Genomic DNA, 16,986 nt, shown 5'->3' on the forward strand with positions numbered 1-16,986 from the left:
GCATGAAAGAATTGATGTTTTTGAACTGTGGTGTTGGAGAAGACTCTTGGGCATCACTTGGACTGCAAGGAGATCCAAATAGTCAATCCTATAGGAAATCAGTCCTGAATATTCACTGGTAGAACTGATGCAGAATCTGAAACTCCAATACTTTGGCTACCTGATGCGAAGAACTGACTCATTTGAAAAGACCCTGATTCTGGGAAAGATGGAAGGTGAGAGGAGAAGGGGATGACAGAAGATGAGATGGTTGGATGGCATCACCGACTCAATGGACATGAGTTAGAGTAAGCTCCAGGAGTTGCTGATGGAGGGAGGCCTGCATGCTGTAGTCCATGGAGTCACAAAGAGTCAGACATGACTGAGCGGCTGAACTGACAGACCATATTCTTTTAGAAAAAGCACAGAGCTAGCGTGACTAAGGCAAGAAGGCATAAAGGTGAAGTAAAAGAGATCAAATATGGAGTCAGATTTATTCTTCTCTGTTATGCTATTTTGCATCCCATTCAACATGCCTTATCTTTAGAAAAGATAATTTAGATTTTCACTACTATTGATAGTGACAACATATTTGGGCTATTTTTTCAAGATAAATTGACTGAAAATAATGCAATCCTATATTTATTAAATCAATAAAAGTAATGTTTAATTCTCCATTTTTTAACTCTTTTTAATGCTTTACTTTTTCAAAGAATATACTGTGGCTGAAAGTGTTCCTAAGTAATAAATGATGACCACAATATAACTCTGTTCTTTTGATTTGCTTTAGCATTTGATGCACTAAGTTGCTTGAAAGTAACATATAAAGGCAGCCATAGTTGACACTTCTTTCTCTTTTTAAGACAAAATAACCTTCTGCATTTTTCTCCAACTTATATTTTATACAGCAGGAATCCTGTGAACTTGATGGTGAATTCCTGTAATTACCTAGAGAATCTTGCTTCCAGGCTCATGGCTATGTGCCCAATTTCAAATTACAGCTTTCATAATAGCTCTTGGGGATAACTTTTTTAAACATTTTAATAATTGTTACTTACATTGTTTCAACTCTTCTTTCTGGTTATTGCTTTAGCTCTTTGGTTTCCAGACAGTGCAAGGAATTCAATATTCTTTGAGTCCTCCTATTTCTGTGAATGTAAGTGATTATTTATCTTCCTTTAACCTATTTACAAAGGCTATCTATGTGTATTCCATTAATTGAAGAAATGGCAACCCTTTATTCTTGCCCAGAGCGTTTCACAGGCAGAGGAGCCTGGAGGGCTACAGTCATGGGGTCGCAAAGAGCTGGGCATGACTGAGTGACTGCATGTTCACTCTTCACTTTTTCACTTTGTATCACTCAATTTGCCTGTTTACTACAGTTCTGTAACAGAGAGGAGCAAAGGACTCCACCTTAGACCTATTCCTTTAGCTCTTTTGTGCTCTGTTTCCTTGCTTAGTCATGCTCACTCTACCCCTTTATAAAAGAATGTGGTTTATAGCCCAAAATATACAGAATAGTGGGTCTTCCCCGGGGGCTCAGTGGTATAGAATTTGCCAGCCAAGCTGGAGATCTCGGTTGGATCACTGGGATGGAAAGATCCCCTGGAGAAGGAACTGGCTACCCACTTCAGTATTCTGGCCTGGAGAATTCCATGGACTGTATAGTCCCTAAGGTCGAAAAGAGTTGGGCACGACTGAGCAACTTCACTTTCACTTTCATACATAATAGCGCTTTATTAATGCTCTGCTTTCCAGGGTTGACCTTTTCCATTCAGAGCAGAGAACAATATATGACCAGACCCCTGTGAACAGTGGCAAGAACAAAAGATTCTGACACCAAGAAATTTGTGACAACCAGCCATACCCTCTCCACTTTTAGTAAAAACGAAGCCTGGACTCTAGTTTGGCTAAGATGGTTTTTTGGGACACTAGTCCCCCATCTTCTTGGTCTGCTGGCTTTCCAAATAAAGGTGCTATTCCTGGCCCAACACCTCATCTCTTGATTTACTGGCTTATTCTGTGACGAGCAATAAAATCTTGAACACTATAACAGTTATTAATTACACTATTTTGGTTAACTTGCTTTCCCTGTCATCTCTTCTGGACAAAAGCACAAAAAATATGTAAATTTTAAAAAGTAAAAATTACCATCAGTGGCTGGAGTGCAAGGTACATGTAGAATAGCTGCAGAAGGTGTGCCTTGATTCAAGAAAGTTGTATGGAGTTTAACGTAGACAATCTTGAACTTTGTCCTTAGAATTAAATATAGTAATGGGCAAGAAATGCCAAAGTCATTAAAATGATCACAGGATATTATTTATTTAAAAAACACAGAATTATGGTTACCAAGCAATAAATAATAAATAATATCCCCAAGAAATAATCCAAGTGAGTTGAGTAGTCATAATGAATTAAGAGCAAGAAAAGAGACTCAAATTAATCTTGCAACACTAAATGATTGTTGAGGGGTAATATTTTTATGTGTATAATAATTGTTCTGGCATGTTTCCACCTCAGAGAAGTTCTTACCCTCTTTTAAGAAAACTGGGAATAGCTTGCCAAATATATTAGCTAAGCTGTAAGAAACTGAGGCAACAAGGCCATTTTGTTTGAAGAAGTAAAACTTAAATATTTTAAAATACGAAGAAGTTTTAATTTTATGTGTTATAAGGTTATAGAATTACATGTTGGCAATGTGTGGGTAGAAGTATAGTCAATGTTCTTATGGAGCTTACAGTTCAGTGAAGAATATATTAAAAAATAAATAGTAAAAATAATAACACTTATATGCGGACTCTAAAAAGTAATACAAATGAATCTATATAGAAAATAGAAATAGACTCTGAGACATAGAAAACAAACTTATGATTGCCAAAAGGGAAAGAGGGGGCAGGCATAAATTAGGAATATGGAATAAAATAAATAGATACAAATGCCTATACAGAAAATAGATAAGCAATAAGAATTTACTGTATAACAAAGTTACAGTCAATGTCTTATAATATCCTATAATGGAAAATAATCTGAATATATATATTCATATACATATTCACATATATAAATGACACACTTTGCTCTACACCTGAAAGTAACGCAATATTGAAAATCAACATTTCAATGAAAATAATACTAACCTCAGAAAATATTGCAAAATTGCAATTTTAAAAACTTCTATGGTGGATATACACCATTTTGCAAACTTTGCAAGGGAAAAGACCTTATTTTCTGTTATTCCGTTCCTACCAGTGCTTAGAGGATTTTTTGCATGCTACACTATTTTGTTACACTGCACTAAAGTCAGATATCAATACTTATTAGCTTGCTTATATCTCACCACACAGGGGGAAAAGGGGAAAGAAAACCAAAGGTTTAGAGCAAATTGAAGCTATTTGTAAATATTTAAAATCATTACACAAAGACACTCATCTTTCTGTAGGTGGGCCAGAAAACTAATTTTATGATTTCTATTGGTTATTAATGTAGAGGAAATAAATAAGCTGTCTAATTTAAAATACCATAAGATAGAAAAACAGTGTTTCAGAAGTAAAAATGTACTTTCTAAAATACAAAGAAATAAATAATGCACAGACAAGATATACACAAAGGTGACACTCAGCAGAATGGTGAGCAAAATTTTCATTGAGCATTAAGTTCTCTGCATAAACAAGAGAAATTAGGTTGAATTTAATCATGAAATAGTCATAAAGCAACAAATTAAATGCAAGAATGATAAAAGACATAAGCAAAGGGTAGTTTATGTACTGGAGACAAAACTTAAGATATATTTGGAAACATAGTGATAAAGCAACTATTCTAAGATAGTTATCCATAGTCATTTCTTCTCATCTGCTGAGCTTTTGAGTTGCTTCTAAGTCACTGAACAGGCAGTTTTTTAGAGAATGTGTTTTGTAGTGCATGGGTATGAGAGATAGAGATGGGGCTTCCCTGGTAGCTCAGCTGATAAAGAATCCACCTGCAATGCGGAAGACTTGGGTTCCATCCCTGGGTTGGTAAGATCCCCTGGAGGAGGGCATGGCAATCTGGTGCAGTATTCTTGCCTGGAGAACCACCACGAGATACTGGCAGGCTACAGTCCATGGGGTCATAAAAAGGGACACGACTAAGTGGCTAAGCACAGCACATGAGGGACAGAGATAGTATTTCCCAGTGGGGCAAAAGGCAGATGTGTTTGCTTTCCAAAATAATAAAGATGTCTCCCTCTGAGGCAAAGTTGGGGCACGTTTGTCAGCAACTCATAAATTAGAATTTTCCTAAGCTCAGCTGTGGCATGGCCCACTAAGCGTACACACTGATCTAGGCTGGCTCCACATTGTTCCTATCGGATTTTACAGGCAGAGGGAAGCAATACAAACGGAGTTCCTTCTGCCTGCCATGCCTTGGGTAAGAAGTCCTATGTCTTTGATCCTGGGCTCTTGTGTTTTCCTTCAGCATCCATGAAATTCTAAAAGACTAAATTAGCTTACAAGCATGGTAAAATCTCAAAAGATATTTCACAGTTCTTAACAAATACCTATTTTACTTAAAATACTGTAATTAGTTAAAACTTCCTCAATGTTTACCAAGAAGTTGTTTTCAGAATTTTTCAACTGTTACTGGAAAAGAAAAAAAATTGTCTCACTCATATGACAGACCCAGTAGTTTGAAAACTACTTTTGTAAGAAACTTCTAAAAGTCCAAGATAAGAGCTAAAAGACAGAAAAAAATGCTCAAATATTCATATACATTTTCCAATATTGGTAGCATCTTGATACCAAAATATGTAAAACAGCCCTCAACTACAAGATCCAAGGAGTATTTACAAATGAAAATATATTAAATTCAATTAAACTGAATATTAAGATAATAACCTAACATGACTAGAATAAAAAATTCAACTCAATGGGGATTTGAATTAATCAGTCTAATAAGAGGATATATCACGGCAACAGGTTAAATAAAGTAAACTTATAATGATCAGAATACATGACAAAACCTTTAGAAAAATAAGAATGAGGAAGTTACCTCACCACAAAAGTGAACATCTATTTCAAACAAATAATAGTGAATTTCTACATTTGAGTTTCTTAATACATGTTTAAGCAAGATTCAATTGGAACAAAAGAATTCCATGTTAAAATGTATGACTTGGAAATGCAGGCTAGATATTCTCTTCTTGGGGATTTGATGTTAAGTTAGATAAAAGCTGAAATAAAATTAAATTGGAGCACAGTTATGACATGATATCAGTTTGGATTATTTTATAAAAGAGAAAGGATATGGTCAAAATCTGTTTCTTCATCTTCTTTTACTTCACCTCTCTGCCAAAATGATAAAATTTCCCTCTGGCTGGGTGCTTTGTTCAAAAATGATAGTCATTTTTCTTTATATATTTTTAATTAAACTTCCATATTTGGCCAAAAATAGTTTGACTAGATAAGAGAACGGCTTTTGCTTAATATGGGACAATAGCTAGGAGTGACTTGTGCTGAGAAAGGTTTTCTCTTTGTTTTCCCTGAGACATATCTGTACTAGGGTAAGGAAATTATAAAATGGCCATTTAAAAGTTTTGTATGATATTGCCTAAAATTAATTCCACTTATCAGATGTGAACTTTAGCTACATGAAATCAGACCTTTCTATGTAGTCTTAAATATAACAGACTTCCTGGCATCCTGTGAATCTTGTAATACATGGAAGAGAGCTGCAATATATTTCAATGAGCTCTTTTTACAATTCAAAAATGAATATCATTAATTACATGCATAAGCAATTTAAGAAAACTTCTATCAGTGTCACGGGTTTTTAATATGTTCTTTAGCATTCATTGAAAGTAACTTGTTTTTTAGGTTACCAACTTTAAAAATAGATTAATTGCTTTCAATACCATTCCTTGAGCACTGTCTCAATTTGCAGGAATAAATTTCTGCTCTTCAAAAAGTGCATGCGGCATTCCACCATGCAATTGCCTGGCAGTATTAGAATAATTATAGCTGATCTATCATTAATCAAGTACTTATTGAACATTTTGCCAAAAGTACAGTGTTCTATAAAAGGACATACTTAAAATAATGATGATTGATATTTATTACATGATTGAGAGATGTCATTGATCTACTTATATTAACTTAATCCTCAACTATTTACATGATAAATTGCATTCTCATTTCATAAACAATAAACTGAGTCCTAGAGAGGTAAAGTGGTCACAGAGGGGTCAGTGAAAGCATTAGATTTCAAGTATTCTACCTCCAGAGTAGTGCACAAAGCCACTTTGCTATGGTTTGTACAAGAATAAAACATCGTTCTCCCTAGAGGGCTACATGCCTTGTACAACATGCAAGCAAATAATCACATTAGAGAAGAAGTATTATTCAAAGAGGTAAGTACAAAATACATAAGACAAAGGGCTTTTTCACTATAAAATTAGTCATTAAATGGGGAAATCTACTTATTCTAATGTCTACTACAAAACATATTAATCTTTGATACCTGTGCAAAAAATGTTATCCCAGTTGTAAAAATGTGCCTAGCTGCTCCTTCAAAAACTTAAATTGCATCATTAAAAAGATTAATGGAGAGATTTTCATTTCTTGTGAGAAGAGATTAAATTAGTTACCAAAGTTTTTTGTTTTAAAGGACATTTAGGAAAAAATTCTTAAGAGCCTCTAAATGGTCAGATATTTGTAAGAAATCACCAAACTTATCCCGAGGTAGAAGTGAGAATTCAAAGATAGATACAAATGAGAGAAAAAAAAAAAAAAGTACTCTTCCCATAACATATTGGCTGAACTGAAAGTTCTGAACTTTTATTTTTACAACCTTAAAACAGTGAATGGGTCAAAATATCAAAGCCATTTATTCACGAAAGGTAAAGAGTGAAAGAGGAAGTGCTCCCACAGTAAGTTGTGTCTCCAAAAATACCCTGAGGTTGAGAGTAGATAAGAAATGGAGAAGTTTTCACATGATCTGAAACTCGGGCATCTTTCAGGGTGCATGTCTTAAAGCTCTTCTGGAAGAATGTAACACAAATTGTTTCTTGAAGTAGGTATCTTCACTCTAGCTATCAATTAATTCTAAAACTATTCGTAACTGTCGATATCTAGTAAAAATATTCACAAACACAGCAAACATATAATGACATAACTAGTATAATAACATACCTAGTATAATAACATAACTAGCAGAAGCTAAGCTTCCCCTGTGGCTCAGCTGGTAAAGAATCTGCCTGCAATGCAGGAGACCTGAGTTCCATCACTGGGTTGGGAAGGTCCCCTGGAGAAGGGAAAGGCTACCCACTCCAGTATTCTGGCCTGGAGAATTCCATGGACTATTTAGTTCATGGCACTGCAAAGAGTCAGACACGGCTGAGAGAATTTCACTTTTTAGTAGAAAACAACATAAATAGACCTGCAAAGACTTCATATATTGGAATCAGGCATAGACTACAAAATAACTTCATTTTATATGTTTTAAGAAATAAAGAATACATTTTAAAATAAAAATAGGAAATAGCAACGAAAACAAGCAGCACAGGAAAAGTGGTAAGGAATAAGATATAACTTCTAAAAGTAAAAAAGTAAAAATAAACATTAAAAATTCAGTTGGTGGATTTAAAGGCAGGTTAAAAATAGTTAAATGAATGAATTACTGAATTAGAAAATAAATTAAAGTAAATGATCTAGAATTCAGCATGAGGGAAAAGTGGACAATGCAGGATATATTTTAGACAAAACAAGCATAGGACAAAGGACTAGTTAACTGAAATTTCAGAAGAAGAAGGAGATTAATGGTTCCGAAAAAAATATTTGAAGAGATAGAAGTTGAAAATTTTCCATAACTGATGACAGGCCTTATGTCACAAAGTTAAGAAGTCCAGAGAAACCCAAATCAGATATGTAAGGAGAAATACAAGTCTAACCCATTTCATAGTGAAAATTCATACAGGAAAAGTAAAAAAGAAAAATTTCTAAAGCACTCTGAGGAAAATTATAAATTCTCTTCAAATGAGTTGTGGCTGGAGTGACAGCTGATTTTCCACCTGCAGGGAGGGGAAGGCTTCTTCTGAGGGCTGGGAGGAAGAATTTATTCCCTGTCTTTCCCCTAGCTTCTGGTAGTTGCTGGCAATCTTTGCTGGCCCTTGCTTGGTGACGCATCACCTGATTCTGCCTTCACTGTACCTGGCATTCTCCCTGTTCATGTGCGTCTGTCTCTAACTTTCTCCTTTTCCAAGGACACCATTAGATTAGTGGCCCGCCATAAGGTCACACGATAAAGGGCATTATGATAAAATCGCTTACGTCTCAGGAATTCAAAGTGTATAAAGATTAGGAAATTAAAATATCAAGAGATAGATATTATATACATATACATACATAAAAACTATAGATTGATGTATATAAAGAGTAAAATGATAAAACTTTAGAATGTATCATAAAGAATATTTGTATGATTACAGAGTAGAGATTTCATAAACATGGTATAAGAAGCACTAAACAAAAAAGTAATGATACATTAACATTTCTTTGTAAGTTTTCATACAGAGTAAAACAAGTCACACAGTGGAAGAATATATTGATAACACATTTTACCAAAAAAAAGTATTCAAATAAAGGAATAACATCCAAAGGGAAAATGACAAAATACCAGAACAGACTGAAATAGATATTCTGAAAACAAATAACCATTTAAACATATGTGTTTAATTATTTTTACATATATTCAAAAAAGGACAGGACAATGAAATAAAGAGAAATGAAAGTTAAGGAAAATAAGGACTACTCTATTTCCCTTGCAAAAGCACTAGAAATAAAAGCTCATCCAGAAGACTACCAACTTGCTTTTTTTTTTTCAATTGAGCAATTTATTGACGTTATGGTGTAAAAAATTCCTACAATCTCATGCCGAAGAGATGAAATGTGATTAGAGAAATGTGGTGATATTATAACTGGCCCCATCTCCTACATTCCTTTTGAAGTAACTTTCTTATCAGTGGTTTCTTTTCAAACGGACTACCTTTTTATACTTTATAAGATTTTATGTAACATAGAGTATAAATTCTATTTTATACTTTATAAGATTTTATACTTTATAAGATTCTATGTAACAAACGGGTGTTTGTTTACATATTAAATACATGTTCGTATTCTTTTCTATTTAATTAAATTTTTTTATTACGAAAGTATGATAACATATTTACAAGAGACTTGGAAAATACAGAACCAAGTTATATACAGTTCTACTATATGTAACCAGTATTTTTAATAGATAAGACTTTTAGTTGGAATTTCAATATTAAGCTCTCAAAAATTAGTAGAATGACTAGACTTAAAAGTAGGAGGATATAGTAGATCTGAAAAGCACTATGAACAAATTCAACATAATTAAACCTTATACAATTTTCACACAACAGGACAGGGAGGCCTGGCGTGCTGCGATTCATGGGGTCGCAAAGAGTCGGGCACGACTGAGCAACTGAACTGAACTGAACTGAAACCTTACACAATTGTCACACAACACTACCAACCCAGGAGATAAAGGTTTGATCCCTTATCCGAGAAGATCCCCCACGCCTCAGAACAACCAAGCCAGTGAGTCGCAACTGCTGAGCCAGAGCTCCCGAGCCAGGGAGCTGCAGCTACTGAGCGCGTGTGCCACAACTACGGAAGCCCGCATGCCCTACAGCCAGTGTCCAGGAGAGAAGGCTGCGGACCACAACTAGAGAGTGAAGACCCAGCACAGACAAAAATACATAAACAAATACATAGAATGAAAAAAACATGCTTGGGGCTGGTACATGGTGAGAGAGATGTTATGGGGAGGGAGGTGGGAGGGGGGTTCATGTTTGGAAACGCATATACACCCGTGCTGGATTCATGTCAATGTATGGCAAAACCTATACAGTATTGTAAAGTAAAATAAAGTAAAAATGAAAAGAAAAAAAATAAATAAATGTTAAAAAAAAAAAAGAATGTAAAAAAAAAAAAGAACAATAAAGCAATTGTGAGCTCCCTCCCAAAAAAAAAAAAAAAAAAAAAAGCAAACAAAAAATGCTTTAAAAAAACAGCACTCACCAATGTAAACGTTAAGTCTATCGGTAAGTGCATTCTGTTTTAAAAGCATTTTCTGTTTGTTGCTTTTAAAAATTTGTTTGTGCATTTGTTTCTGCGCTGCGTCTTCACTGCTGCTCGGGCTTTTCTCTTGTTGCGGAGAGTGGGGGCTGTTCTCTAGTTGCGATGGACCAGCTTCTCGTGGAGCCCTGACTCTAGGGTGAGTCTTAGACGCTGGAGCTCATGGGCTCAGACTTGCGGCTCTGGTCCCAGGCCTAAGAGCGCTTGCTGGCCCACTTGTTGCGGCACCTGGGCCTGGTTGCTCCACAGCAGGTGGGTCTTCCGGGACAGGGATCAGACCCAGGTCTCCTGAATTGGCAGGCAGATTCTTTACCAGTGAGCCACCAGCGAAGCCCATTTGTATTCTTTAACAGTGTCTTCATCCTGCGTCATCCTTGGCGAATAATTTGATATAGCATAATTTATTTCTAAATATGCATTCTGAAGTTCATATGACGGCACTAAAAATATAGCTGCATTTAGTAACCACTTTGTAAGTAGACATGTGGCTGTGAACTAATGTTTTTGTCTCCCCAAAGTTTATATGTTGAAGCTTTAACTCCCAATATGATGGTGTTTAGAGGTGGGGCCTTTGAGAAATCATTAGATTTAGAGGAGGTGGGTCGCCATGATGGGCTTCTGGCCTTTATAAGAAGAGGAAGAGCCTGGAGCTTGCCTTCTCGCCATCATTTGAGGAATATGCTGAGAAGATGGCAGTCTGCCCGCCAGGAGAACCCTCACCAAAACTCCAGTCTGCTGGCACCTTGACCTGGGACTTCCCAACCTCCAGAACTGCTCAAAAATAATGTGTGTTAAGACACTTAGTCTGGGGTTTTGTTATTGAAGCCTGAGTTAAGACAGTTTTCATTTAAAAATTGCTCCCAAATTTTAAATTTTTCCTTTAGTCTCTAGGAGATCAAGCTTCCCACTGATTCTGAATAATAACTTCTCTTTTCTGGGAGAACTACAATTTACACATATTTTTGTATATACAACAGCATATTTAGAAGTTCTTAATTGTAATTATTCTTCTGACATGAGATAGTAAGCGCAGTTATATTTCTTAGATTGTTGTCTTCTTGTACAGAAACATTTTTTGTACTTTAAATGTATTCTATTTCTGACTTTGTTCTTTTCACATGGTCCACATCCGTTCCAGGTAAAGATATTCTATCTCTTTTCAGAGCTATTGTATTTATATTAGTGATGCAAATAATGTATTCTGGCATAGTGTAGTCAGCTTTTATATTAGTTAAATGCCAGAGAGAGTACAAAGATATTAGAACCAAACTTTTTGTATTCACTATAATTAAATATAATTGCTTTCACTTAAAAAAAAAAACCAAAACACAGATAATATTAAGAAAGCATAAAATGTTTTAATAATATATTAGTTTTACTTTATTTTAAAAAATAAAAAATAGCTTATAGTAAATAACTTACCATGTGTCTCCCACAATGACAACTCAAATGCATTTTAGTAATGAGAACTTTTCCATACAGCATATAACCAGGAATTGATTTTTTAAAAAGCTGATAATATATTATGACATGATTATTGACACATCTTTAATATGGTAGAAATTATTTGTGGTTTTTCAACTTTCAACTAGCCTTAATTCATAAATGGCTTTTATATTCGAGGTTAAAGACTGGCTATACTACATTGACTTTCTTTAATTTTATGTAAAATTATAGTCAAATCTAATTGGATGGACATGAATTTGAGCAAGCTCTGGGAGTTGGTGATGGACAGGCAAGGCTGGCATGCTGCAGTCCATGGGGTCACAAGGAGTTGGACACGCACGACTGAGCGACTGAACTGAACTGATAGGCAAATCTATCACTCTTGGCTCAATTTGTAATAGAGAAATGATCTCTGATTTTAACAAAGGAAGGCATGTTATTCAAGCATTTAGATATTTAGAAAATTGTTGCAGACTGGAGAATTCCAAGTGGTAAAAATTAGATCTACCACCAACTTCAAATTTATTGCAGAGGGGTCAGAGATTTGATGCACCACAGCTTCCCCACTGTCAGCCTATGGCCTTAGAAGGAAGAAAGTGGTGTCTGCTTTTTTTCAGCCCACCACACTTCCTGTGAATGCATCTTATTGGTGTGACCTAAACTGTACATGTAACACTGGAGGCAAAGATTTTTGGAAGTATTACAGACATTCAGCTCCTAATGCTCAGGAAATCACAGATGGGTTGTAAATGTTCTTAGAACCAACAGAGAATATCCAGGGCACTTCTCCACAAAAGTAAGTGTTGGAAGATAAAAAGTGGACCTGAGTTATAAACCCTGCATGACAAGGTTGAATTACTACAGTGTAACTTTTCTCTTATGAAATCAAACCTATTCATTAAAGACCAAGATTTCAGAATCCTCCTCATCTTTTCTCCCCTGGCTGTAGCTCCCAATGTGACTATTTATCACATACATCCACCCTCACATACACACAAGTCTTGTAGGAAAAAACTCATAAAAAATGTTTTAAGGCATTTTGCAGGCCTTGAATGAAATTAAACTGTTAGTGAAAAAAATATATGTTCCATGATTATAATGAAAAATGTATACGTAGACAGAAAAGCAATTTGTTTTTCTCTGTGACTAATTTTCAGTGATTAAAAATAATGGATGGTTTATTCTTTTCTTTTTTTTTCTAAGCACAGGCTTTCATTAATAAAGAAATATTCCTTGTATGTGTCATCAAGCTATGTTATTAGGCATTTTCTTTTTTTTCCACACTATTTATTTGAAATGATATCATATTTTTATAATGTATGATGTAAAAAAAGCTATATCTTTTGGCACAAGTATGGCATTTGTTGGCTATATAATGAACATTTTTAGCCCTCCCATTATATTGTGTTTTCATATTATTAGCTAACCACACAACTAAAAACTCGGGCAAGGCCACCACCCAAGAGGAACCCCAGGCTTGATAAATATAACCAGCTGTCTCAAACCACCAACTCTTTTCTTTTCTTGGCCCTGAGCCTTCCCTGGAAATGCATCATTTCTGAAAGATCATTCCTACATAATCAAATATATACAAAGGAATTGCCCCTTTCTTTTTATGTCTTTTATAATTAAGACTCACAAATTACCATAAAGCAAATTAAATCCAAACTCTTCAAGCTGATTGAATAAAAATATTAAATGTGATAGAAATGTGGGGACATTGTGTTTTTCATTCCTTGAGTTTACAACAGCATAATATATATATATTCCCCTATTACCCTAGTCAAGCTTAATGATTTCTAATATTTGTTTTTCTATGAAAGTGTCTTTCTCATTCTATTCTTGCCTTTTATTTCTATAAATATTGATTCCAGACCAGCTTCCCACAAGTGTGTATATATATATATATATAATTAATCTTTTATTGGTCTTTCCTGGTGGGTGACTCATAGGCAAAGAATCCTCCTGCAGTGCAGGAGACTCCGAGATGTGGGTTCGATCCCTGGGTCAAGAAGATACCCTGGAGGAGAAAATGGCAAAACACTCTGGTAATCTTGCCTGGAACATCTCACAGTGTGAGGAGTCTGGCAGGCTACAGTCCATGGGTTGAAATAGAGTTGGATATGACTGACTAAACAATAAAAATTCTTTCCTTGAGATAGCTATCTGGTATCAGTTCAGTTCATACAGTCTTTCTTGTACAATTCTAAATTCAATTCTGAGAGCCTTTATGAAGTTTCCTGCAGATAAGCATAAATTCCTCTTAAAGTGTTCTCAGGTCTATGCAGTTATAAAACACTAGAAGAGCTTAAGTAATATCAGCAATGACTTCCATAGCTCTGTATAGTGGCTAACACATTTAGTAACCACTTACTAATGGGCATAAATTGAATGAAACTGAGTTGGTCTAGTGTAGACCATTTTCCCCTGGAAAAGAAAATGGCAACCCACTCCAATATTCTTGCCTGGAAAATCCCACGGACAGAGGAGACTGGTGGGCTACAGTCCATGGGGTCGCAGAGTCTGAAACAACTGAGCATGCTTGCACCAAGACTATGTTTAGCAGTTCTTTTGAAGGAACAGCTTTAAGGCCATTCCCTATAACTCAGGACCACACCATTAAAGTAGGTTAAAAAAAAGAATTTAAAAAAAAATTTTTAATTCACAAAATTATCTGGAAACTTTCTGAAATTGTTAAATGGACTTTAAAAAATATTTTTTAAATATTTGTTTCAAATATCAGTTTGATATCAAATAGCATATATGGAACTGTTACCTATATTCTTGATCTGATGTAATTTTAAAACAAAGACTTCACATGGAAGATTTTTTTTCTGAGTTTAGCATTAATATAAAATTAATTTAATATATGGAAAGCATCTTTGCTAAGATGGTCCACATTGGACTTTTGGCTTTAAATTAAGATTTATAATTATTTATTTTCTCATGAAATGTCTATAATCCCTCTTATTTTATGTCAAGTATCATTGAAGTTTTGCTTACCCCCACATATTCAGTTCCTAATACATAGCTGTTACACATATGTGTTGAGTGAACCAGTGAAGGAAAACTAACTGCAATTTCAATCTTCCTAGAGTCTGGAAGATTTTCTAGAAAGTTTCAAAAGTCTAAAAACACTAGGACTTTTCTAAACATTCTGTTACTGAAGTCATGCATGCTTCTCAAACTATAATTGAATATTATAATAACCAAAAATTATGATAAGCTGGCTAGATTAATGATCTGAATTTACATGGTTTATTCAAGTGTAATGTAAGTGTCCGCCACCAAGTAATTGAACTGAGGGTGCAGTTTCCATAGCAAGGAAAAGCAGCAAAGAAAAGATAAGTCCATTTTGAGGGAAAACTGTATGAAGAGTATCTTCCACTCACACCCATTTTATCAGTCTAATTTCTCAGGAAAATTTGTGCTGATTTTGACATAATTAAAAGGTTTTATAACAAAGTTCAGTAGTAAACATTCTATAAAGGATCTATAGATTCAAGTGAAAGGAGTTTGAAGTTATAATATTCATGGAAATTTTTCTTAGCAAAAAATATTAGGCAGACAATCATTTAAAGTTTCATTTTCACAGTAATACAAAGTGTGAGAAGCACAATGGAATGGGGATAGAGAGGCAAGAAGTTGGTGTTCTGGAAAGAACATATTTCACAGTGATGTGAAAAATATTTTTTAAATGCTATTCAGTTCAGTTCAGTTCAGTTCAGTCGCTCAGTCGTGTCCGACTCTTTGCGACCCCATGAATCGTAGCACGCCGGGCCTCCCTGTCCATCACCATCTCCCGGAGTTCACTCAGACTCACGTCCATCGAGTCCGTGATGCCATCCAGCCATCTCATCCTGGGTCATCCCCTTCTCCTCCTGCCCCCAAGCCCTCCCAGCATCAGAGTCTTTTCCAATGAGTCAACTCTTTGCATGAGGTGTCCACACTATCCAAAATATTTAAGGTGAATGAGAGACCTGATTCCATGAGTAAGAAAAGTCAAAGAAAGCAATTACTAGAGTTATTGACTGAAGCTGAAGCTCTGATATTTTTGCCACCTGATGCAAAGAACCGATTGGAAAAGATCCTGATTCTGGGAAAGACTGAAAGCAAAAAGAGAAAGGTGGGGAGCAAAGGATGAGATGGTTGGATGGCGTCACCGACTCAATGGACTTGAATTTGAGCAAACTCTGGGAGATAGTGGAGGACAGAGGAGCCTGGCATGTTGTAGTCCTTGGGGTCACAAAGAGTCAGACACGACTTAGGGACTGACAGCAACAAACCTCAGAGTACTTGGTGATAACTGATAATTTCATTCACATCACAAACTGATCCAATTTATGTCCCAAAAGAACAAAATAAAAACGAAACTAGAGACTGGATTGAAGGAAACAGGAAGTGAAGATAAGAATCACATGAGTCATGTCCTAGAGAAGCTCCGGTGAGCAATGAGCTGATGCAAGGATAGACGGAGTGAGAAGAGGAAGAGAAATTCTACCGCTAGGGGGTCTTCCAGATCCAGGGACTGAAGCCGTGTCTCCTGCATGGCAGGCAGATTCTTTACCATCTGAGCCTCCAGGGGAGCTGATGCTTTTTCTGGATTGTATGGCAACTAAGCTTTTAGATTTCTGAGGACCCTCCACACGGTTTTCCATAGTGGCTACACCACCTTACATTCACACCAACACTGTAGGATGTTTCCCTTTTCTCCACATCCTGTCCAGCATTTGCTATTTGTAGATTTTCTTAATGATTGCCATTCTGACTGCTATAGTGTCGTAATTCATTGTGGAAAACACAACTTCGTAAAGTGACTAAAATGTAAATAGAAAACCTGATTACTCTTATGCAATTAAATACATTAAAGCTATCATAAAAACTCTTCCCCAGAAGAAAATCTGGGTCCAGATAGCATTAGCAGTGAACTCTGCCAAAGAACAAGAAAGAAATTATACAAACTCCTAAGAGTATATAAGCAAGCATAACTTCAGTCTTCAGTTGACAAAGTATTACAAGAGAGGAAAATTGTAGGCCAATTTTCACAATTCTAAATGCAAAGTTCAGTGATATACAAAATGGCAAATAAACCTAATTTGAGTTTATATTAGGAGGGCCATGTGAAGCTGACTTTGACATTCTACTTCTCGCAAAGAAATGGAGCAACTAACTACAAGATATCAAGTACCAATGAAGCACTACCCTCTGTCTGAACCACCAAGTCAAAAGGGCATGCAGGCCCAGTGGCAACATAGTGAAGATGAAATTGGTGCATGAACGGGATCGGAAGGAACAGATAAGTTAAGCTGGCATGAATTCTCATGCCATCTACTGCTATTGCACTGACAAGTAGCCCTCATTCTATGCTTCTTGCTAAAGGGAGGGTTTCTTATGGTCTGTCAGCAGAAAAGGAAAATTCAGATTTGGGTTC

The sequence above is a fragment of the Budorcas taxicolor genome, chromosome 14 (assembly GCF_023091745.1).
Source record: "Budorcas taxicolor isolate Tak-1 chromosome 14, Takin1.1, whole genome shotgun sequence".
Classification (NCBI taxonomy): Eukaryota; Metazoa; Chordata; class Mammalia; order Artiodactyla; family Bovidae; genus Budorcas; species Budorcas taxicolor.